General features: G+C 33.9%; 1 long non-coding RNA gene across 1 annotated transcript; it reads left to right on the top strand.

Moving 5' to 3' along the window:
• The first annotated feature begins 3,559 nt into the window (after positions 1-3,559).
• LOC149800513 (uncharacterized) lies at positions 3,560-8,457 on the top strand. Its single transcript, XR_016421399.1, has 2 exons — positions 3,560-6,706; positions 7,047-8,457. It is a non-coding gene; the product is annotated as an uncharacterized LOC149800513 (long non-coding RNA).
• The last annotated feature ends 277 nt before the right edge of the window (positions 8,458-8,734 follow it).

The following is an 8,734-nucleotide window of genomic DNA, read 5'->3' as shown; positions in this document are numbered from 1 at the left end:
ATATTAATTAGACAAATTCCGAAGAGATTTTCTCAGTGAAATGTCGATGCTTTTTTTAATTTGTCGACGCTTTTCTTTATTTCGATCATCTGTAGGAAGGCTTATTTTCGACATTTGGACGTTTTTCGACCATTGGTCTGTTCGCCTCCCCTGCTGCTGAGGATGACGTTATTGAACCAAGCAAACTTAACCGGAGATCGCCGTGTATTTTTGAACCGAAACCAGATAATTATTTCCTTATGTGCACTGACTACAAAAAATTGAAGAGTGTAACCAAAACGGTGTCATTGCCAATATCAAGAATTAATTGTATTCACGGAATTGGAAATGCAAAATATATCGCCAAGTTTGACCTGTAAAAAGGGTCCTGGTATATTGCACTTGCAGATAAAGCTAAAGACATTTGGGCCATTGCAACTACATGTAGACTCTACCAATACAAAAGTGATCCCATTTGGTATGAAAAATTTTTCTTCAACATTAAAGCGCTTAATTAACATGATAACATTTGGTATGGATGTCAGTGATGCGTACATCGACGACGTCAATATAGGCATCGACTGCTGGAAAGATCATTTGGATACAATCTAGAAATTTTTGATCAGTTGAGTGAGGTAAATTAGACAATTTAGGTAAAAGTGGGTTTTGCTGAGTTTGTGTCACGATTTCGGAACCTGTTGTAGAATATGGTCAAATGAAGCTTGTAGAAACGAAGGATAAAGCTATCTCCTAATCGCCTATGCATATTAGTAAGAAGCAACTGATGCGATTTTTGGGTATGGCTTGATATTATTGTAAATTTTAATCAGATGATTCCATAGTTGCTGAGCCCCTTTCCAATTTATTGAGTAAGAAGACCAAGTTTTATTGGTTAGATAAATGTCAGAAGGCGTTTAATAAATGTAATGCCTTACTTAAAAGTGCACCCATTCTTTCCATTCCAGATTTCAACCAATTGTTTAGGATCTCTTTTGATGCAAGTAACGTAGGGCAGGGTGGCGAATTAATTTTGGAAGATAAAGATGGAGTGGAACAACCAGTGTGCTATTTCTCTAAAACATCAAACAAGCACCAAATAAATTATTTCACATTCTAGGAGTGCTTGGCGTTACCTTTGGTTTTAAACATATTTAAGTATATTATTCAAATCCTTCTCTAATTATTATATTCAGTGATCATAATCCCCTTAATTTCATCAAAAGTGAAAAATAAAAATCAGAGCTTTTTTATAGAATACATCGACTTTCAGCATATCCAGGGGAAGAAAAAAGCATTGAATAGCCAGTGCAGTTTCATGTGTATTGGATTTTTTAACATTCCTTTATTTTGTATAGATTTTTGTACATCCATTACACATTTTCCTGTGTAATTTCATTGTTATCATTTGTGTGCTTAATTATTATGGAGAAAGAAAGCTTTATTGCATAGATCTTTCTTTTCCTTATGAGAGGAGGTGTTATATATATGCAAAAGTCTTTTTATTTTTATTCATGGTTGTAAATTGTAGTGATTATCTGAAATTTAGTACATGCAAAGGTTCTATTTTAAGATATTAAATAACTTAAAATTGGATATGTTCTATAAATAGATGCTTACATATATAGTAACACTTGCTACTAATAAAATTATTAGTAAATATGTTTACAAGTTTCTGGCATTTCCCCACTGGACATGTCGATCAGGTGGTATCTTAAAAGAATTAAGTTAATTCCCATTGGATGTGTTAAATCATGTGTTGGAAATTTGTGATTTGTCATGTATACAAGTAGTAGTAGCAAAATGGAAATTGTGATTTGTCTATCTATACAGGTAGTAGTAGCATAATGGAAATTTGTGATTTGTATATGTATACAGGTAGCAGTAGCAAAATGCATTTTTACCCTTTTTATAATCTGTATATAAGTACATGTAACTGGACAATTTTAGTCATCATCTTGTGTTCTTGTTATAACATCTAGCCTGCAGAAGTGTTTTATGTTGCATTTAGATATTATCTGTGAGGAAAAATATTTGGATTATTCAGTGGAAATAGAAAGTGCTCAGTGAACTATGATGTTATTCTGGAACTACTGTGAATTATTAAAAGGAGTTCTGGACAATGTGTTTTTGACATCACTATTCTTGGCTGACCAGCACATTTCTGGTTCTGAAATTTTTATGAACTTTTCAATCTTTTGGACATTATTAGAACTTATTCATGCTGTACACTAGTACTCAACACATATATTTAGGTGTCAAGGTTTTATCAAGGACTGTGTTCATGCTGCATATTAACCGCTCTGGTGGCCTAGTGGTTAGAGCGTCTGCCTCGGATGCGGGAGGTCGTGGGTTCGATCCCCGGCTGAGTCATACCAAAGACTTACAAAAATGGTATTAACAGCTGCCTCGCTTGGCACTCAGCATTAAGAGGTTAGTGTTAGGACTGGTCAGCGTGGTGTCAGGATAATGTGACTAGGTGGGACATCCTGCTACATGTCTGTGGCATGATGCCCCAGTGCTAGACATCACTATAAACTGCCACACTGCAGACAACATAGTGATATGACTAAAAAACTGTTAAAGCTACGTTAAAAAAAGTCCAAAAAAAATTCCATGCTGTATATTAGTACTCAACACATATTTAAGTGTCAAGGTTTTATCAAGGTCTGTGTTCATGCTGTATATTAGTACTTAACACATATTTAGGTGTCAAGGTTTTATCAAGGACTGTGTTCATGTTGTATATTAGTACTCAACACATATTTATGCGTCAAGGTTTTATCAAGGACTGTGTTCATGTTGTATATTAGTACTCAACACATATTTAGGTGTCAAGATTTTATCAAGGACTTTGTTAATGCTGTATATTAATATTCAACACATATTCAGGCGTCAAGGTTTTATCAAGGACTGTGTTCATGTTGTATATTAGTATTCAACACATATATTTAGGTGTCAAGGTTTTATCAAGGGCTGTGTTCATGCTGTATATTATTTCTCAACTAAACAACAGCTTTAGACAAAATGTGGACACCATAACCATTCAATAATAATAATTAATGTTATCTTAAAAGCAGATTAACATTCTGGAAAGTTTCTGCTTTTCTTTTGCTAGATGATGTAGATATAACAGTACTAAAATCATATGCAGTGAAACATGTCAAGAGCAAAAGCCGGTGTGACATAACAATATCTAAGGCTTTTGTTTCTTCAGTTAATATTATGAACAAAAGCCCTCGAGTCATAATAATACCTGGGCATTTGGTTTCCTCAGCTAACATTAAAGACAAAATGTAAATTTGGGAGAGTAAGATTATTTCATTTTCCATGTAGATTTTGGTTTATTTATGTTTGGGTCTTGTGAATTTTTATTTATTTCCTTTGCAAATGTAGAAAAGCAGCTTTGATAAAACAGAAAGTAAAAATGACAGTAAAAATAACCTACAGTATTGAGCCCATCATATACAACTAACACTAAATTAAAAATGCTCTAATTCTATTTTTTTCAGTGCACGAAGGTGTGGTAAACATTTTTGTAAGGGGAAATACAACAAATCAGATAAAAAGACATAAGTAACTTCAAGATGTTTTATTGATGATGGGGTAAAAGCTAACAAAGGTCTCAAATCACCCCTCCCAAGAATGCCAAACAGAACTGTTCCTCTGTATCAACTTCATTTAAATATTTCATGAACTTAATGTTTACAAAAAGAGGCTCCAGCACACAGTGGGAGAAAGCCAAATACTTGCATCAAGATAGACTTGATTCCTGTAAGTATTACTTGTACCTCCATCTCGAAACAGTACACATCCTGATCTGCTGTTACTCACTGTGCTGGAAACCCAAGGTTTATGCTGCTTCCTTCCATAACAGTACACATCCTGATGTATTGCTACAAACTGGCAACTCTGATTCTAGGCTGCATCCTTGAAATGCCAATAGACTGCATGGACCCTGATCTGCTGGCAAATATGTGTTCTCATTATAAGATGTTTCAGCATAACACTGTCCACTTTATAATCTGTGTATGGTCATAGATGCCATACCATTATATAATTTTATAATCTGTGTATGGTCATAAATGCCATGCCATTATATAATTTTATAATCTGTGTATGGTCATAAATGCCATACCATTATATAATTTTATAATCTGTGTATGGTCATAGATGCCATACCATTATATAATTTTATAATCTGTGTATGGTCATAAATGCCATGCCATTATATAATTTTATAATCTGTGTATGGTCATAGATGCCATACCATTATATAATTTTATAATATGTGTATGGTCATAAATGCCATGCCATTATATAATTTTATAATCTGTGTATGGTCATAGATGCCATACCATTATATAATTTTATAATCTGTGTATGGTCATAGATGCCATACCATTATATAATTTTATAATCTGTGTATGGTCATAGATGCTATACCATTATATAATTGTATAATCTGTGTATGGTCATAGATGACATACCATTATATAATTGTATAATCTGTGTATGGTCATAGATGCCATACCATTATATAATTTTATAATCTGTGTATGGTCATAAATGCCATGCCATTATATAATTGTATAATCTGTGTATGGTCATAGATGCCATACCATTATATAATTTTATAATATGTGTATGGTCATAAATGCCATGCCATTATATAATTTTATAATCTGTGTATGGTCACAGATGCCATACCATTATATAATTTTATAATCTGTGTATCGTCATAGATGCCATACCATTATATAATTTTATAATCTGTGTATGGTCATAAATGCCATGCCATTATATAATTTTATAATCTGTGTATGGTCATAGATGCCATACCATTATATAATTTTATAATCTGTGTATGGTCATAGATGCCATACCATTATATAATTTTATAATCTGTGTATGGTCATAGATGCCATACCATTATATAATTTTATACTCTGTGTATCGTCATAGTGCTATACCATTATATAATTGTATAATCTGTGTATGGTCATATATGCCATACATTATATAATTTTATAATCTGTGTATGGTCATAGATGCCATACCATTATATAATTTTATAATCTGTGTATGGTCATAGATGCCATATCATTATATAATTGTACAATCTGTGTATGGTCATATATGCCATACCATTTTGTAATTGTGTACTCTGTGTATGGTCATAGATGCCATTCCATTATATAATTGTGTACTCTGTGTATGGTCATAGATGCCATAAAATTATATAATTGTATAATCTGTGTATGGTCATAGATGCCATTCCATTATATAATTGTGTACTCTGTGTATGGTCATAGATGCCATGCCATTATATAATTTTATAATCTGTGTATTGTCATAGATGCCATGCCATTATATAATTTTATAATCTGTGTATGGTCATAGATGCCATTCCATTATATAATTGTGTACTCTGTGTATGGTCATAGATGCCATATCATTATATAACTGCATACTTTGTGTATGGTCATAGATTCCATTGCATTATATAATTTTATAATCTGTGTATGGTCATAGATTCCATTCCATTATATAATAGAAATAGTGTGTACATGTGTAATGTACCCCATTTAAAGATGACCACACATATAACATGGTACTCATGTATAACATGGTACTCATTTATGGCCCCCAAGAACAGCATGATAGTGAGAGTGCATTGTACTTAATATAATTTTGGTGAGGGAGTAGTGTATATAGCATAACTACAATCAGGGAGTAGTGTATATAGCATAACTACAATCTGGGAGTAGTGTATATTGAGGGAGTAGTGTATATAGCATAACTACAATCAGGGAGTAGTGTACATAGCATAACTACAATCAGGGAGTAGTGTATATAGCATAACTACAATCAGGGAGTAGTGTATATAGCATCACTACAATCAGGGAGTAGTGTATATAGCATCACTACAATCAGGGAGTAGTGTATATAGCATCACTACAATCAGGGAGTATAGTATATAGCATAACTACAATCAGGGAGTAGTGTATATAGCATAACTACAATCTGGGAGTAGTGTATATTGAGGGAGTAGTGTATATAGCATAACTACAATCAGGGAGTAGTGTATATAGCATAACTACAATCAGGGAGTAGTGTATATAGCATCACTACAATCAGGGAGTAGTGTATATAGCATCACTACAATCAGGGAGTAGTGTATATAGCATAACTACAATCAGGGAGTAGTGTATATAGCATAACTACAATCAGGGAGTAGTGTATATAGCATAACTACAATCAGGGAGTAGTGTATATAGCATCACTACAATCAGGGAGTAGTGTATATAGCATAACTACAATCAGGGAGTAGTGTATATAGCATAACTACAATCAGGGAGTAGTGTATATAGCATAACTACAATCAGGGAGTAGTGTATATAGCATCACTACAATCAGGGAGTAGTGTATATAGCATCACTACAATCAGGGAGTAGTGTATATAGCATAACTACAATCAGGGAGTAGTGTACATAGCATCACTACAATCAGGGAGTAGTGTATATAGCATAACTACAATCAGGGAGTAGTGTATATAGCATCACTACAATCAGGGAGTAGTGTATATAGCATCACTACAATCAGGGAGTAGTGTCTATGGCATCACCACAATCAGGTAATAGTGTCTATGGCATCACTACAATCAGGGAGTAGTGTATATAGCATCACTACAATCAGGGAGTAGTATATATGGCATCACTATAATCAGGTAGTAGTGTCTATGGCATCACCACAATCAGGTAATAGTGTCTATGGCATCACCACAATCAGGTAATAGTGTCTATGGCATCACTACAATCAGGGAGTAGTGTATATAGCATAACTACAATCAGGAAGTAGTGTATATAGCATAACTACAATCAGGGAGTAATATATATAGCATCACTACAATCAGGGAGTAGTGTATATAGCATCACTACAATCAGGTGGTGTATATATAGCATCACTACAATCAGATAGTAGTGTACACAGCATCACTACAATCAGGGAGTAGTAAATATTACATCACTACAATCAGGGAGTAGTGTATATAGCATCACTACAATCAGTTGGTGTATATATATATCATCACTACAATCAGATAGTAGTGTATACATCATCACTACAATCAGGAAGCAGTGTATGTGGCATCACTATAATCAGGTAATAGTGTCTATGGCATCACCACAATCAGGTAATAGTGTCTATGGCATCACCACAATCAGGTAATAGTGTCTATGGCATCACTACAATCAGGTAATAGTGTCTATGGCATCACTACAATCAGGTAATAGTGTCTATGGCATCACCACAATCAGGGAGTAGTGTCTATGGCATAACTACAATCAGGGAGTAGAGTATATGGCATAACTACAATCAGGAAGTAGTGTACAGCATTACAAACAGTAGTGTACACATCACTGTTATAGTCAGGGAGCAGTGTATATAACATCATTACAGTCAGTGAGTAGTGTATATAACATTATTACATTTGTGGTTATATAACAGTAATAAAGAGAGAAAGCAGTGTGATATTAGTTTTATAGTGAGACAGTAGTGTATATATCACCATTACAGTTGGAGAGTAGTGTATATAACGTCATTACAATCAGGGGCAGTGTATATACAGTGAAACCCCACTATAACACACTTTGTTGTGACACAAATGCAGATAAAGCATGGCCGTAGCACGAATCCCAAATGTTTTTTTAATAATTTCACCAATGTCTTCAAGCACCGCAACGTTTTGTGTCTAAATAACCAAAATTTTGGTATACTAATCTGGCAAGATGTGCTGTTGTTTTGGAGAAAACGTGTCTATCATTGCATCTTTCTGGATATGAATAAAAATGTTAAACAATGAAAAAAGAATAGATACCTTTCTGCATCAAACAAATTTATGACTTACTTACTGACCTTATCACAAAGACTTCATCCAAGAATGAAGTTGAGACTGGAATCACGTGATCACCAAATATGTTATCCAAGAAATAGCATGCCCTGATTTTTTGCACTGTTTACATCAGAGTACATGGTTGATATATCAATGCCCTAAGGTGGAAAATAAAGGAAGCTATCAAAATCATGGAGGTGAAGCCAGTGTTGAACGATGAGTTTGGATCGGAAATTCTGCCAGTGTACAAAATGATCAACATACTAACATTCTTGTGACCCAGTCTAGAGTTCGATCTCTGATGAAGGCCTTGTGATAATGTCGAAATGAAGGCTTGTGATAAGGTCCAAAGCTAAGGAAATTTACTACAGAAAGGTATATATTCTTATTAACTATAAATGGCTGTGGCAGATAACACTATTCATTCCAGAAAGATGTTAAATATTTTTATTTGTGAATGTTCATTTCAGCTGTGCCAATAGTTAATCACTACACTCTGATCTTAGTTTATTTTTAAAATATGTCAACTCATTATAAAGCTGGTAAGTGTTAATCTTATCATTACTGACCCATGATCAATAAAGACACTAAGACTTCATTGTGTTTGTCGTCAATGCCTTCTCTGTAGAACTGTTGCTCAAACAAAAGCCAACAGATGTTTGCTTGTTTGACTGGTGTAACAAAATATGGTTGTTGGAAAAAAACTCTTGCAAATTTTTTAATTAAGTAATTGTTCATCACCAAAGGCAATTCACAGCTAAAAGTTGTTCATCACCAAAGGCAATTCACAGCTAAAAGAGGCAATAATTTACAAAAACATGAAAACTGCCAACAAGTGCACACTGCTTGCCGGTGTTGTCAGAC

The sequence above is a fragment of the Sinohyriopsis cumingii genome, chromosome 5 (genome assembly GCF_028554795.1).
Source record: "Sinohyriopsis cumingii isolate HCF-2022 chromosome 5, ASM2855479v2, whole genome shotgun sequence".
Classification (NCBI taxonomy): domain Eukaryota; kingdom Metazoa; phylum Mollusca; class Bivalvia; order Unionida; family Unionidae; genus Sinohyriopsis; species Sinohyriopsis cumingii.
Note: the sequence above shows the minus strand (reverse complement) of the source record. Positions and strands in the feature narration are given on the sequence as shown.